This window comes from Lycorma delicatula, chromosome 4 (genome assembly GCF_047948215.1).
Source record: "Lycorma delicatula isolate Av1 chromosome 4, ASM4794821v1, whole genome shotgun sequence".
NCBI lineage: Eukaryota > Metazoa > Arthropoda > Insecta > Hemiptera > Fulgoridae > Lycorma > Lycorma delicatula.
The window spans coordinates 67,408,750-67,427,179 of NC_134458.1; the positions used below are offsets into that span (position 1 = coordinate 67,408,750).

Here is an 18,430-nt window from a genome sequence, read left to right on the forward strand (position 1 = left end):
TTAATTTTTCTGTAATTTAGAAATTATATTTTTTATAATACACAATAACTTAATTACTTTTCAATATATTATATTTTTTTAAATAAGTATTTTAAATGAGATTTGTTTTTTTAAAAACAGTAGGGTAGCAAATTTTAATTTAATTCAGTTAATCTTTGTAAATTCTGTTTATTTTATTAGCAAATTTCTACTCATTGGATTTTTTATTATGTGTTACTGTATGTTTTTTTATTACATTTTACGTATTTTCAGAGTACCTTTTTAATTTTACTAGATTCATTTTTTTATATTTTCATATTTTTATTAAGTGATACCCATTAAAGATTAGAATGATACAGCCAGTATGCATGATAAACTTTTTTTAATTTTCCATTTACCCAGATCCAGATTTGGCCCTGTAAAGATCAATCTGAATAAGTGGCTTTCCAATGTATATGATGAAACAGCAATAAAAAAGGTATCATAAATTAAGAACAACACAAGTTCTGTGATGGTTATGTTGCGATGTTAGTAATCTGAGCCTATCTATAGCAACAAGTTGAAAACCCTGAAGTTTTCAAATGTAAAGAAGAAAACAGCATCAAAAGTTAAAATATCAGTGGGAAGTTACTGCTGTATTCTCCATAATGATCCGAAAATTCATTAGTCTATCGTAGATTATCCAAACAATGTGGTCAGCACATCAATCCATACTTGTCTAGAATTTTGTATGGTATAATTAAAATCTCTGGAGCACTTTTCTAAGTTTGCATCAGTTGATTTTTACTTATTTCCCTGGTTAAAACTGTCTTTTGAAGAGGTGATACAAGGATTCCATTAACGCACTACTGAAGTAGCAAAGCAATTAAAACTTTATAAACATGGGTTTCAGAAATGTTTTCAAAAACTTTATGAATATCAATGTTTAGTTGTCGAAGGAAACTGCTTTGAAGAAAATATAACATAAAACTTTTTGATGTACATATTTTTATGTAATATTTTGTTTATAAAACTTTTACAGAAAACAAATTCCATAACATTTTTAAGTTAACAATGTAATTATTAATTATTGTACTTGCTCACTAAAATATCCAAATTTAATTAAGCTGCAATAAATTAAGTATATTTTAATACTGTAAGAATGCATTGTAGCAACTGATCTGCAATCTCTCTGCAGAAAATGTTAGATGCTGTATGATGAACAAAACTAAAACTCTATAGGTAGATGTTACTGAGTATAATGTACAACTTTAATGTCATAAAGTGAAAATGGTAACTATAATATAAACACTTAACCTGAAGCAATTGAAATAATTTCACCTTTTTTTTTTTACCTATAATAAAATGTACAAATATAGTATTGGTGATGTAAAGAACAAAATAAAAATTATGTAATAATAACAATAAAACAATAATATGATAAAGACAGCTTAAAATAGAAGTACTCTGCTAAAAAAAGTTGCTATTTCACATCAATGAAAATTAAATTTATATTTTACTACTTCCAACATAAAACAGCACACTGTTTAACCAGATTCTGTTTGAACAAGTCTTTCTTTAATTTTGAAAAAAAGTTTTTTTAAATAAAACATAATGAACAAACATACTTTTAGACATTTTTTAAAAAGAATAACATAAATTAAATGCAAAAAATATATTCTGTTCTAAAATTGTAAACAAAAATGCTCAAGACTGTTTAAAAAATCTGAAAATAAATGCCCATTTTAATTCTTAAAAAATCATCAGTAGATACAGGAGAATTAATACTACTAAATATAAATGCAAAAACAAAACTTTTAGTCTAGGTGATAGTTTAAGTGGTTTTGGCTGTATTTAAATTAACATTCACTTACAAGTTCAGTTGTCCAGAGATTTTGCAGTTAATATTTTTTAACAAACATTTAATGTTTTTTTTTTCTAACATCATTTTTTTGCTTTTATATTTACTTTTACAAATTCTCCATCTACTGATGAAGAATGTGTAATAATAGAATTATACATCTAGTTTTAAATTTTAATTTTTTTATAAAGTTTTTGAACATTTTCTCGTTTTAATTTTAACAAAAATTACACAATGTAGGTTTAATACATATTTTATAACTAAAATATGACTGTTATCAAAAATATTGATACTTATGAAAGTAAGCTATGAGCATTTATATAATTATAACACTCAGAACATAATAAATAGGTGTTATTTTTTATTTAATATATATAAATTAAAAAATTTTGTTGTATTAACATTCTGAGAACATAAATACTGCAGTAATTGGAGAGAAATATATGCTACTTCTTTGCTATGACCTGCAATAAAGACCACATATAATCTGCCATCCTACTACCATAACATATTAAAAAAAATACAGAACTTTATTTTTCTACAAATAAAACCTTTTGTTTTAGTTTATAATAGAATACTTCAATTTTGCACCAATTTAAAATGAAATAGTTGAAGCTAAATTTTCAATCTCGCTCGAAAAGAAATATACTTGTAAAATTAAATCTTGTCCGAACAGGAAAAACAAATATATATCAGCCAGTTTATTACAGGGTAGACATCTAAAACGACCAAACATCATACTAATGTGAGTTCTCTGTATATCAAGGCTCTCACAGGTGCAAAACCTTATTTAAACTACAGGTTATATTAATTTTTATTAATAAAAACTCAATCAGTTGTCTCTTAATTTTCAGGGGGAAAACCAAAGGGTGTCATATTTAAGTAAATGTAGTAATAAAATTTAGTTTCTTCTACAGTCAAACCAAGAGAAAAACATTGTCTTTGGTTGAAGGTGTTAAAGACACTGTAATTTCTGATGCAATCAAACTATTTAGCATACGACAGAGCAAAATATGAAATTAGTGTTGTTTCCTAATTTCTCAATAGGTGTAAATTAAACCTCAGCAGGCTGCACGTCTACACACAAATATATTCACTTTAAGCGTTTCCTTCTTTTTATTACAAATGAATGGCCTAATAATTTTTCTTCAATTGAAGTTCTATTGTTTTTTTGGATCTGACAAACTATTTGTTTATATTTCAATAATACTTGGGTTTAGAAATTACTTCCATTTTTATTAGATGGCATCTATGATATACAAATAATAAACACCAACAGCATGCAGCGTAACCTCATCTGATGTGTTTAACTTTCATGATATATGAAAATCAGTAGTTTATTAAATATAGTAACTTTGATTGCTGACATGTAATATTATATACCACCAATTTCCAGCATGCAACTAACTACCTGAGATGTTTTAAGTGTTTGGAATTGTTAAGTTGTAAGGGAAGTTTACTGTCCTAACCAGGATCCATTTACAGTTTTACTCAGCCTCAGCTATACAACATATTCATCATGTATTCTTTTTATAATGAGGTGAGTTAGTTTACGGCTGTAGCAATGTTTTTTTTTATTTTTGTTAACACATTGTGGACCGGTCGCGAGAATTCTCATGATTTGTCTCATTTTGTCAAAAGACCGTTCACGAGAATCACCGGATTTTGTTCACTTGTAATTCTCATGCCATCTCTTATATTTTTTGTGAACTTCTTAATAGTTTTAAAGGTTCATAGCCTTGACTAAATATTCTCTGAACCTTTACACACTTGTTTCGTTAATGAATTCATACTTTACCTTGAGGATGCCATTCATATCAGCTGTGTAAGAGAGGATTTACAGCCAGTCTAAAAATGGCGTCATGCAAGTTGATGTATTTAAATCGTAAACATGATGAAAAAGATAATGAATTAAGTGGATTACTTTATGATATACTGCCAGATTGTACTAGTGAAGATGATGATGTGGATTCTAGCAATAGTGGAAGTGTTATAAAACAGAAAAGTACTTGTAAAAGGCCAGTGCCATTGAATATTAGTTCGAGTTCCTAATAACTTGTGGTCATTTCAATTTATTCAGAATATACAATTGTTTGAACCCCCCAAAAAAATTACATATAAGAACTTTATTTTGGTGGTGGCAAAAAATTGGACACCAATAGTAAAGGAAACCTCACAATATTCTGACTTCGATTCAGACACTGACAGTGTTCGTCCAGGTCCTTCCCAACCAACCAAACGTGCCCCCCTCCTCCATATAGACTGAGTGGTGACATGAAGAAACATGCTCTTGATGTTACTGTTACTTCTGGAGGGAAAAAATATCCTACAAGAGCATATAGTGTGTGCTGCAAAAAACTTAGAAAAGAAACAAGGTATACTTGTAAGTTCTGCCACGTACCACTTCATAAAGGAAGCTGATTTTAAAGGTACCACAGCTTTTAGCAATATCAGAACCTCCCCTCATGATTTTCACCAAGTTTTGTGGAATTTGGACAATGGTGAGTAAAAATATGATTTTTTTTCTAAATGCATGCAAAAATTTAAAGATTCTGGTTTAAATGCCCGGAACTTTTCTTTTTTCTTTTTCCTGTTTAGCCTCCGGTAACTATCGTTTAGATAATACTTCAGAGGATGAATGAGGATGATATGTATGAGTGTGAATGAAGTGTAGTCTTTTACATTCTCAGTTCGACCATACCTGAGATGTGTGGTTAATTGAAACCCAACCACCAAAGAACACCGGTCTCCACGATCTAGTATTCAAGTCCGTGTAAAAAAAGCTGGCTTTACTAGGACTTGAACGCTGGAACTCTCGACTTCCAAATCAGCTGATTTGGGAAGACACGTTCACCACTAGACCAACCCGGTGGGTTTAAATGCCCGGAACTAAGGTAAATGAAGGTCACTTAAAACTGGTCCACAATGTGTTAATATGGTGTTTATATAAAAAAAATAATTTTCAAACTTCATATTTTCCTGTCTTTTGTTTCTGTTGATTTATTTTAAATACTTTTCACTGGCATTTTACTGATAAAACTTAAGAAATACACACTAACCTTCTGAGTAGTAATTCATCTGTAACTCATTACATGTTTTTAGAAGATTTTACTTTTAGTTGATATGCCATCCTTACGTTTGAGTTTCTTAAAAAGCAGAACAACAAACTAAAAGATTGGCTGAAAAAGGAATTGAAATACAGTTCTGAAAAATCCTGCAACAGAAATTTATTTTTAAAAGAATAACTTTAACTACAAATTATTTAGAAAATAAGGATCATTATAAGTTAACCATTAAAAGTCCAGTATCTGTCGACTGTTTAATTGTAGCATTATAACAGAGATTCTTTTTAAACTATCTTTTGTCAATAAATATTTAAATATACAAAATATCAACATTTTTTTAGAACATTAACAAAAGAATCACAGACATACATAACACTACACACTCATACATGCATATACACTAAATAATAAATTGATTTACAAGAATATTTATAATATACATTGGCAAATGAATGGACCATTATCAGACAAACATAAGTTTGATTAAGGTAATAAGATTTTTATATAAATTTCTTTGTAATAAAACAATAAACAATCAAGGTTTATGGTTCTAACAGTATCCACTATTAATTACATTTATAAATTCATAAGAATATAAATATTATTATTTATAATATATGACTTAATTCCTTGTGAAAAAAAAAACGGTATAAGGTGGCACAAATAGAGCATAAAGACTAGGCTTTTAAAGTTATAATATAAATAAACAAACAAACTTCATAATGGTTCATGGGTAGTTGTAGATATTTTGGATTCCTAATATCAGTTATCATATTGATCAGATTACATCTTTCAAGTGTCAGTTGGTGAAAAATACTTATTATTTTTATGATTAAGTTTATAATAAAATATATAAAAAGATAAAAATAATTAATAGATAATTATAATTTTAATTTAATTGTTATTACTGGATTTCATAAAAATATAATTTACACACAGAGATAATTCCTCATAATTTACCAGAAGATATCAATGTAGTGCAACATTTTATAAAACTCTACAACAGAATAAACAGAAACAAAAAAACAGAATAAATAAAAATAAATGAAATATAATTATACAGTAAAGTACATTACATCACATAGATATGAACGTGTGCATTTTGTTATATTATGTGTGTTAGTGTATTACTATCATAGTATGCAAATTAGTAGAAGCATAATGATGCGTGAGATTATTGTAAACTTTACATCATGAGCAATTAAATATGTTTTTAATGTTTAAATAAAGAAATATATTTAATTAAGGTTTTATTGGTGATGAAATGTCTACGAAATTGAATGGATGTGGATCAAATATATTTCAAAATAAAATAATTTTTTATCTATAAAACAGAAATAAATAATACAACAATTACAGAAAAGTTATCTAAAATTATAAGTAACTTTTCTAGTGCACGAGTGATTAGCTACATCTTTACAAGTATAAGAACTGAAAATTAAAAAAAAAGTAACAATTAAAGTTATAAAAGTACTATAGCAGGTGCCAGATCATTTATAACAGGGCTGAGATAATGGAATGACAGAAAAGAAAAATGTAGTAGTGATATCTGCTGCGACAATGTTGAAGGTACTTTAAACGGTTTTGTTTGATTAACTGAGGGAGATTTTTGAGTCAGATACTGGAAACTTTGACCTTGTACCATGATAAGTTATAATAGTAAATAATCAAAATTAATGGATGCTAATAGAATAAGCTTATTCTGGGATATTTTGCATCTGAGTCAGCAGAACATGTGTTTTCCCTTGTTACAATCAAATGCTGCAGTCTGTGTCTATTCTGAAACTTTTCTCGCTGATCTTTACCAGGCAAATAAAAGTTTCTGTCCTGTATCAGTATGCCTTTGCTATTAGATGAAAAAATACTGCTTTGTCATGAACCACCTTTAAGATTTTTGAATGCTGTTTGTTTTTCCGAGGTGTTCTTTGAAACTTCTGCACAATATTCTTCTATCTGTATTTTGCTATTTCCAGGTATCTACAGCATTTTTCCCAGCTCTTAAAATTCATATGATATCTTCAATAAATTCTTCTGTACTTATTGTTTTTAATTCTAACCTTTTTTGATCTTAATTAATATTTGTTTTCTTTTCATAAACAACTAGCCACTATAAGAAATAAAAAAGGCTTTATTGATATTTACAAAAAAGATGTGAAACACTTAAATATTAATTGAAAGAAATACTAAATTGTAACAACTTTCTGGATTAACTTGCATCAAATAATATACTATTAAATGATCAAGAAATATGACAAAACCATGCAACAATAAATATATTAACTTTGATTTTATTAAAAATAAAAAATATTCTTACCAGTATTGACTCATCACCCTATCTTCATGATACAACAGTTAAGTACATCATATATGTATATACTAGCAACTCATTAATCTTTTTTTATGTCAGACCCTTACCCAATGAAGCTAATAGAGGAGATAATTAGGAACTTGCTTGAGAGAGTTCCTACTGAACCTATAGGTCTGTTAAAGAATCAAACCTGGTAATGAAAGTGCTAAAAGACGCTTTAACACTTACAAAGAAAGTATATTTTTTTCTTAGAATATATTTTAATACAATGTTAACAATAGTATTTAAAAAATATATATTATTTTTATGTTATTGTAAAATAACATTATAAAATAATTTTATAAAAACATTACAATATTATTTTTAATAAAGGCAAATTTATTCATACTAACAAGTAGATAAACAATTTTGTTTGAACTGTATTACTAAGTGTGTTCCAAAATTACAGATCTTTTTGTAGTTACGAGTATGATTGTAAAACAATTTCCTGTAACACTGTTACACATTGATTAATATTAGTTTTATGTCATGTAATAAGTAAAAGACTCATCATGCTTTAAATTTTTAATAACTTTATTATATCTCTGCTGAGTTGGAAATTAATCGTCAGATAAAAGAGTCAACAATCTTTGAATGGAATGTAAATTACTGCTGCAAGGAGTGCATTACATTTTTTAAAAGTAACTGCATTTAATTAATTATAGATTTCTTATGTATTTATAAACAGTAAGCAAGACCTATCAATACAAATTTGCTGTCAGAAATGAGTTATGAATGACTGTTTTATAAAAATATATCATGTTTAAGTGACGACTTTATATTAAAGATAACATAATCAATGTTCTTTTTTGTAGATACAGTTTGCAGGTTAACAATGAAATATCCATATAAGCAACTTTTAACATTATAAAAAATATAAAAATCTGCATAATAAAAAAAAAGATTAAAACAATAAAATTAAAAAAAAAAAACCAACAGGGTTTAATAACATCATACAATAGTAAAAAATAAAACTTTATAACGATATGGTTTGGTTACATAGGAAGACATGGAAATACATGTTTAAACATTGATTGGCATCATAAATTATGACATCAAATTCAACAATTTATAAGATGGCTATTTTAAATCTGAGTTAAAGGAAGAAGATTACCATTCATAACTGATCATTTAATATGTCTTTTATTACTATGAATTGGAAAAACGTTTAGAGGTGTTTATTTAACATTTCTTGTACAAAGTTTTTCTTCTGTAACAGAAACAAAACAGACTGTATGAAACTTACACAAAATCTTGATTAGTCCTATCTGTTCTGTTTAGTTATTAATATGGATTTTCAACTTGAAGTTCACATAGTGGAAAGATTGAATTTACAACCCAAACTTGCTTATTAAAGAAATTTAAAAAAAATGAGATAGAGATAAAATACTTATTTCAAAGTGTATGACTTTCATCAATCAAACATTCACGAGTAAATAAAAGAGTAAACAAAAATTTTAAATAAATAATTATATATTCAGTTATTTAACACATTTCAAAGACTTATTTATTAATAATAAATTTTATTATAAATAAATTAACTTTACAAAGGAACATTACATTTAAAACTGGCAAAAATAAATTAATATATCTTAATATACAATTTAACCAAGTCATTATTGTTGTAGTGTTAAAGCCGAGTTAAATCAGTATGCAACTGTACTCACAAAATTTTGCATTTTGAGAAGTTTCCATTAGAGTCAGGTAAAAGTCAGTATTAACCAGAGCGAGCATGTAAATGCAAAGGAACAATGCTCAATAATTTCCATAATAAAATGAATGCATGATAAATAAAATGCTTACAGTATAATTAGAAGATATTAAATTTAATGGTTAACTTCCTGAAAAAGATTTATATAAATTAAGAAATTTAATGTAATACTATCCTGACTAAAATTAGAAATAGCTAACACAACACTGTTCTTAGCTTGTAATAACAATAATTAACAGTATATAGAACATTACTAAAAATTGTGATATTTTAAGTAATAAAGGTATATTTGTTATATGTAAGATGCATAACATTTTGATGCATATGTTTTATAATCAAAAAATTTAGTTTTCTTCAATTCCTTGTTGATAAATACTTTAAAGTTTGTACAAACAAAATATTGTTAAAACCACAGTAATATTTAAATTTACAATTTTTATTAGTGTTACATTTTAAAAAACAATTTCTTGATTTATTATGTTGATTTTGACACTAAATTTATTTGGAAATGATATTTAGCTAGTTTAGTTTTTATCTTATTTAGCATATTTTTTAAACAGATTATTTCTTGGTAACTAGTGACTGTAAACATAATTTCTTCCTTAACAATTAAACTTAAACTTCTACTCTTTTTTCTTTTTGAATCAGTTTCTAAATTTAATGTTCCACATGTAAAGTAAGAATATAGATTCTCAATTGAGAGAAAAACAATATAACAAAATATATTTCAACTCTAAAAATACTGTAAAAATTATATCACAACAATAAAAAAATTTGTTAAATAGATAATTTCCTCTATGTAAATTTTCACAGGTAAATCCAGAAATGAGAAACTGGGAATTTTCCAGTGTGAAAAAAAAATTACTATGTAAATAAAATACTGCTTTTTGGCACTGCTCCATATATATTCTAAAGAAATCAATCACATTTCTCCTCACTATTCTCTTCCCCTGGCAGTGAATGAATCTGATTCAATGGTTAAAAAAACAGTCTTATGATAAAAATTGCTAAAAAAAATTGCAAATGAACCGAAACAAATTCATTTAAACCTACAGAAAAAATAAATTTATCTAATTTGTATTTAGTAATTTGAGGAAATAAACTTGAATTGAATTCAACAGTAATGTGGCCCTGAAATCACACAAATATAAATAAATTTAAAAAAATAATCTTGACTTTATTTTATATGCTAAAATATAAATTGGTTTCAGGGCTTTGAGGATATAATTAGAAATGAAACTGACAAAATTTAATTCATATAACATACAATAAATCTCATTAAAGTAATAGATATACTGCATATTAACTAAATTAAATTCAGTTATTACAAATAACAATATTAAAACAGTAATCCAGAATATCAATACAAATAAGAAAAAGATATAGAAAGACAGTCGTTAAGTGACATTACATCAAATTATTAATCAAAAGAAAACAAATCATTACAATGCTTAAAAAAACAAAAAACAAACAATATTAATTGCTGAAATAGCACACTTTAGCACATTCATTTATTTTTATCTACTTAAGTCACTGGTAGTTAAAAAAAAGAAAAAACTTACAAAATTATTGAAATATAATACAGAAATCTTAATATTACACAGAGTAACAACTGAAGCTTGCCGGACGGTAGTGATAAAGGAACATTATATATTATTTTTTAATTACTACCAATAGCTCTAAGTTCATGCCCAAGTGTAAGTAAATCTATATATATATGTATATATATATATATATCATTATCCATATTCATAACACTTGAATCTTCAAATTACGGATGTTTGTTTCTTCAAGTGACTTTTAATTTTGAGATACAGAGAAGAAAAAGTAGCTTAAAGAATAGAACAAACAAACAAATAAATCTAATGTACAGTTAAAAAGCTGCTGAACAGAAAAAAATGCTAAAAATTTATTTATTACAGCTACTATCAACCTTAATCTTCTTACAAGTACATTAGGACATTTTTATAATAATAGTAAATAAATCATTTAGCCGGTGCATCATTTAATACAAGTAAACTTCAGCGCAATGAGGACTTATCAAGTCAAAGGGCATGATATGAAATCTCACACCTTTCGAATTAATTAAAATTGTTAAGTTATTAGACATTCATACCATAAAAAACCCACAACATTAGTTAATTAGTCATTTATAAACAAATAACTAGAAAACAAAGTAATAAGAAAAAACAAAACCTATATTATAATTTATACTTTTAAAAATATAACTGTGTCCTGAAGTACTGACTTTAGAAGACTTGTGTTTATTAAATTTGACTAAACCTATACAATTTATTAATCTGTTTTAAGGGTACAGGAACTTTCAGACATTCTGTAAGGAAATTGAAAGAAAAACCAACAAGATAAACAACTTTCTTCTTTTATGATAATCATTAAAAAATGTGGGAAATATGTACAAGGGTAAATCAAATATAAACAAGATTTTTGTTCCTGGGCATCTATAGTTGGTAGGACTGGGCCCGCGCTTCTCGTATACTTGGGTGAGGTCATTAGGAGTGGGGAGAGCTGGCCATTCCACACTCTCAACCAATTCATCAGCACTGCTCACAATGTCGAAGCAACAGGTGCACCCCTCCACTACGCAATGCATAATTATAAAATTTCTTGCTCGTAAAAGAGTTCAAGCAACAGAAATTTTCAGGAGATTGACTGCACAGTTTGGGGACCAAACATTGTCAAGGACTTGTGTGTTTGCCTGGTATAAAGAGTTCAAGGCAGGACGAGAATGAGTGGAAAATCAGGAACATGATCGCCATCCTCGGACCAGCATTACAGATGGAAATATTCATGCAGTTTGAGACAGTCTTGAAGACGATCAACAGGTGAGAGTATCCAAAATTGCATAACAGGTCGAAATAAGTTATGGGAGCTGTTAAGTGATCATCACAAACGACCTACAGTTCTGTAAAGTGTGTGCCAGATGGGTCCCTCGTCTTTTGACTGCAGATCAGAAGTTGAGACGTTTGAAGGTGTCAAAGGCTTACAGCAAGGTTTGCAACAGAAGGTGATGCATTTTTGAGTCGGATCGTCACCTGTGATGAAATCTGGGTCCACCACTACACTCCCCAGTCAAACAAGCCAGTATGGAGTCGTGAAGGGAGGCAGCTTCAGTGAAAGCCAAGACTCGACTGTCAGCTGGCAAGGTTCTTTCATTTTGGTCATTGATTTTTTGCATGAATGACACACAATCAATGCTGCTTACTACTTTGAGCTGTTTAACAATGTGAGGGCTACATACTGCCACAAAAGACAAGACCAACCAATTTGAGAGGCCATCCTCTCCATGACAATGCCAGGCCCCATACTGCAGTTCTAATGGTCTCAAAACTAGAAGAAATGCACTAGACTCGACTTGATCATCCTCCCTACAGCCAGACCTATCATCCTGCGATTTTCATTTGTTTGGGCCACTTAAAGAAGCTCTTGGAGGGCAACGATTTGAAGATGACAAGGATGAGAAGGGATTCATGAGGAATTGGCTCCCGACACAACCAGCTTCATTCTACGATGCTGCGATAAAAAACCTTCCTTCTCTCTGGGAAAAATGTATTTCTAAAGCATGAAACTGTGTAGAAAAATAAATTATATTCGCCTATTTTTTACATAAAATCCTGTTTATATTTGATTTACCCTTGTATAAACTTACAAACAGTACCAGACTTACTTATTTAGATGAATAAAATAAATTCAATCCCAGGGAAACTGTAAACTACATTACCTAACGACCAGATATTTCTACCATACTTGTTACAGGTGTCTGAAGTTTCTTATTTTCTCAGGGATTCTGGAAAATTAATTTGTGTGAAGTAAGGATAATCAAGGGATGTTACATACACCAGTTCTAGTAGATATCTGAAATTTAATAAATCTGTAATTTACATTTACAATTAAATTTGTAAAAGGCATCATTAGTTTTTTGTAAATGTAATTTATTTATGTTTTTGTTATTGGCATTTGTAACTAACAAAAAAAAAAAAAAAAAAACAGATCGTGATGCACATATGTTCTGTAACTAAACAGAAGATCCTTGAGCAATTAAAGTAAAAAATGAATAATGACATTAACATTCAAGAAGGTAACTTATGAAGAAAATAATGAGGATCACAACTTCTGGTAACCGTAAAATTCTTTATCGCTATATTCCAGGAGATTTTGGATACATTTAAACTTTAGATACAAAAAATGCATTTAAATAAATAACAAATGAATATCTATTTACGATAATGAATATCTAAACTAGTCTCTGCTAACAAAATTCTTTGGTTAACAACGTCCAAACTATCTCGCAATATTATTAATAATAAAACACAAATTAATAATATGAATTACACAGTATTCAGCTTATTCGACTAATTATTATACAATAATATGAAACTGGCACTCATAACTATCTAAATTTATACAAGACCAGTAAATTAAGAAAAAAGTAATTAATTCAGTTATAAAATGACGTTCTACTGATTAATTAAATGAAAAAGAAAAATAATAACAAATAAATATTGTTAAATACTGTTATCACATTAAAGAAGAGTAATTAATCGGTTAAAAACAAAATGATATAAATAAAATTTTGGAATGACAGTATTTTTAATAATTCATAGCCCAAGTTACTTAAATAAATAAATATATTAATCAATTTGTCTAAATAAAAAGGTTCAAGAAAAACTATATTAATACTTTCATTAACAAACATATTAAGGAACTAAAATTAAAATATACAAGTAACCCTTATGGTCTGGATTTATTTATAAGTACAAAGTTGAAAGAAAAAGAAAGAAATCAGTACTTAGGAACATTACACCGGTTATAAAATAAAACACACTATTAATATTACTTTTAAAAGTAATTAAAAATAACTACTCCTATAATCATAATAAGAAAATATAAATTTTGATATTTTTACTACATTTATTGATTATAAAATTAATATAAATGTACAATGGATTGGTGGATGGTTGAATGAATGAACGATGTACTATGAACAATAATTATTTTAAATGTGTTTAAAATAACTTTTTTGTTAATAAAAAGATTTTTTTTTAATATATTTAAGTGAGCAGAAGGTACAACAATATATCTGAATAACTGGGAATTTGGTAGGCAGTGTAACATAGCACACCCTCAATTAACCAAATTATGATTACTAAAAATCTTTTTCCCTAAAAGTAAGAAATTTTATATTTATCATTATACGATCTGTTATTTAACAGCTGACAAATTGTATTACAAAATCTCTCTATCACTCTGTTTTCTTAGAAAAATATGAAACATTTTTGAAGAAAAAAAGGAAACAAAATATCTTTATAAATTACTTAAGTAATTGTGAATAATTTACAGTAAGGTTGCCAGATAAAAATGCAAAGATATAAATAACAATGAGCAAATTTTTAGTACAATTATTACAAATACTTAAAAAAAACAAGTGTTATAACATTTATATATAGTTTTCAAATTAATATATTTATTAAACGAGATTGTTAGTGGATTATAAAAAAAGATTTAAAATCAATAATTAACTTTGCTTTTGGATAATTGAGTCAAAATTATATAAATTATATCAGTTAAACAAGGATTACTATACTATAAATCTGGGTTTTTAATGCAAACAAATTCTTAATCCTACTAATTCTTGAACAGAACAACAGTGTTTTTATATTAACTTAAATAAAAAATACAATTAATTAAAAACAATTTTTTTGTGCGATCATTTATGGCTTGTGAACTCATAACAATTTTATTTCGAGCTGTTTTTTTCTTTTAGAAGTAACCTGGTAAATTAGTTTTTTAAATTTGTTATCTATTATAACAGATAAACAAAAGATCAATAACAAATTTGAGAGTATTAGAGTTTACTATAGAAGATTAGAATTTCTGATTCCATTTAGTTTCAGTATTTGCTGTATTATAATAAGCAATAATAACAATACTGAAACAAAGTACTTTACCATAGAACCCTTGAACATCGATATAGTAATTGGTATGCTAGCCACTAGGTTCGGGTTCAGAGTTCATCTTCTGTGAAAAGTTCTGCATTCTTATTAATTAGTTTAATTTCATTATTTATGCATAATCCACCGTGACAAAAAATTACAAGTACTCTTTCAAGTCACACAAGAATTTAACAAAATAGAAAAAGTTTGGTAAAATGTACATATTATTATTAAGAGTTAATACACAAAGGTGTAATAAAGTTTACCATTATGGATTATTAATCATCAGAAAAGATAACCTTTTTCCACTAAAAGCAATTCATTAGAACAGGGAGAAATATTAATACTTAATACACCAAAAGTATGAATGCATTATTAATGTATCAATAACAGAAACAAATAAGAGATTTTTTCTTCTTTTTTAAAAAAGAAAATCATCTGATTTGGCAATGAACAGCTATAATTTCAATATGAATTAATTTAATATTGAAAAAGCAATCACTGTAGCTTAAATTGTGCAAAGTAAATAAAAATTCAGTAACAGTAGTATAATTTCATGATCTGAATTGTTTACAAATTACACTTATTACAATGAAATTAATAACCTGGAATAACAAAATCATATGTCTATATATAAAATTAAAAAATAACCCTACAATGAAGGAAACAGATTTTTTTTTATAAATCAGCTGATGGACAAATAAAATAAATTTATCAACTACTGAAAATTATACAAAGATAAAATAAAATTATACCTATCAGTCTTATGATATAAAACCTAATTTTAGGAAAACCTAAAATACCAAAAAAATATGTTTCTATAAAAAAATTTCGCATTTTTACTCTTAATTATCATTAAAGAGAAAACAAAATATTTTCTTTGTTTAAAAAAAAAATTGATATACTATTCGCATCACATACACTCATCAACAAATTCATGGAATAAAAAATGGCATTTTCATTCTTCTACCTTAGAGAACAAATACTAATATTATATTACTTTTGGGAGAAAAAAAATTTGTACTGATCACTAATGGAAATTAAAAAATAAGTTTTTTTTGATTTCAAATTGTGAAATTAATGAAATGATTTTAATGTCGATATAATTTTCAAAGAATATATAAAAATAAATTATTATGTTATAAAACAGGAATGTTATAAAGAAAATTAACTTAAGGGGTACCTGTATAAATAAATAAAACAATTTTCAACTAACATTAATAAGCCTATAACAAATGATGATTACAATAATAGAAGAGACTCATCTTGTATTTACACTACAAAGCAAAAAGTAAATAATAAGAAAAAAATAACAACTTTAAAAAAAACTTGGCATTTGTTCAGACACTGTTTTTTTTTTTTTTTATATATATATATATAATATCATACATCTTACAAAATCACATTCACTTTGTTTTATTTCCACTGAAGTTATTTAAATTCACTTATTCATACATGGCCATTGTTATTTTTAAGCCTTCTTCCATTCCAATCTGAAAAAGTCAATAAAAAATATAAATAAATGTTTTTAACACCTGTTCTCTAAATGTATTTTTTCCACCAAAATTATTAAAAATATTAATAATAATATTCATCCAGGTAAGTGATATTACTAGAAGAGACAGTATATATTGACATGTAGTGTCTCAGGTGAGTAGAAGGGACACAAGATTAATTACCTTTTGTAATTAATTTTAATGTTTCTAATTGCATGAACAGTGAAATCTCTGAATAGCATACATTATCGACGTCTGCTATTTGGAGAGTCCACAGTTCAAAGAAAGAGAGGCTGAAAAAAGTTTATTATAGCTTAGTTAATGAAAAAAATTTTGATCTTTATCATTAAATGATAATATGAGTTTGCTAGGAAGACAGTTAGACTGTGACTTATATTAGTGTGGTGTACAGTACATTACACAGCAAACTTTTTTATTACTGCTGCTTCATATGATTTTCATCTATTAGGTAAGGTAAGTAAATGATACAATGAAATGGGTTCTATTCTGTAATTTAGACTATCATTTAACAAAATACATTCACAGATATCAATTTTCTTTTATCCATTTATAATCAACTGAATTGGACTATTCATGACAATAATTATTCACGCAACTTAATTTTCTATAAAACCCGTTTAATTTTATGAATGGGTGGCAGTTTATTTAATTTCAACCTTTAACCAAGAAGAAAGGAACATTAATGGATATATTCCTTTTGTAACATTTGAGGAGGTGAAAATATTATCCATTCTTTTAGGGTACGTGCGGAGCGTACGGTTTGAGAGTATTTGCATAACATGGTTCAAAAGTGAGACTTTGACAAGTCAATGCATTATAATAAAATGGTTAAATGAAAAAGAAAATGGGACATTTTAATAGGGATTTTAAGGGAAATGTTAAGAGGTTTCAGAAAGAAATTGGTAAAGAAGTATTAATACTGATTTATTCATTTATTTGATTTACTATAATCTACTTTCTAAGGGTGTTTGTGTTGTATGTATGTTATACACATAAGAATACAAATTTGAATTATAACATTATTCTTTAAAAGTAATATTGTGATAGCAATTTAAATTATGGGAAAACAAAATTAAAATTCAATGACATGTTATTTGTTTTACTTTTATTATTTTTACGTCCTCCTCTATGAATCATGAGACCTTGCCATTGGTGAGGGGGCTTGAGTGCTCAGGGATACAGAGTAGCTGGACCGAAGGTGCAACCATATCGGAGAGGTATCTGTTGAGAGCCAGACTAAGGAATGATTCCTGAAAGAGGGCAGCAGCTCTTTCAGTAGTTGTTAGGGGCGTGAGTCAGAATGACTTAAACGGCCATATCAACATCACTCGGTCCTCTGAGTACTGTGCAGCTGAAAGCAATGGAAAACTACAGCTGCTTTTTTTCCAAGAAAATGTGGCTCTCTGCATTTTCATATAGCAATGATGGAGGTGCCTTCCTTGGCAAAATATTCTGGAGGTAAACTTGTCCCCCGTTCGGATCTCCGGGTGGGGGCTCCACCACCCGGAAGGAAGGAAGGGGTCACCAGAAAATTAAAAAATAACATTCTACGTGTCGGAGCGTGGAATGCTAGAAGTTTAAAAAAGGTTGGTAGGCTAGAAAATTTAAAAAGGGAAATGGATAGGATAAATGTGGATGTAGTAGGAATTAGTGAGGTTCGGTGGGAAGAGGAAGGTGACTTTTGGTCAGGTGATTTAAGAATAATTAACTCAGCTCCAAATAATGGGCAGCCAGGAGTAGGTTTCATAATGAACAAGAAGATAGGGAAGAGAGTAGAGTATTTCAAAATGCATAGCGATAGAATCATTGTAATAAGGATAAAATCAAAACCTAAACTGACAACGATTGTTAACGTCTATATGCCTACAAGTGCCCATGATGATGATGAGGTAGAGTGTGTATACGAAGAGATTGATGAAGCAATTAAACACGTAAAAGGAGATGATAAATTTAATAATAGTTGGAGATTGGAATGCAAGCATTGGAAAAGGCAAGGAAGGAAATAAAGTGGGTGAATACG

At 27.6% G+C, this 18,430-nt stretch overlaps 1 protein-coding gene across 2 annotated transcripts in view; it reads right to left on the reverse strand.

Annotated features, from left to right (window-relative positions):
* Nucleotides 1-8,707: 8,707 nt before the first annotated feature.
* Hydr2 (abhydrolase domain-containing protein 2) overlaps nucleotides 8,708-18,430 on the reverse strand; it is an 80,372-nt gene continuing 70,649 nt past the window's right edge. For both annotated transcript variants that reach the window (XM_075363234.1, XM_075363233.1), the window contains one exon: nucleotides 8,708-16,386. The gene's annotated coding sequence lies outside the window, so the exon portion shown is untranslated. The remainder of the gene's footprint in view (nucleotides 16,387-18,430) is intronic.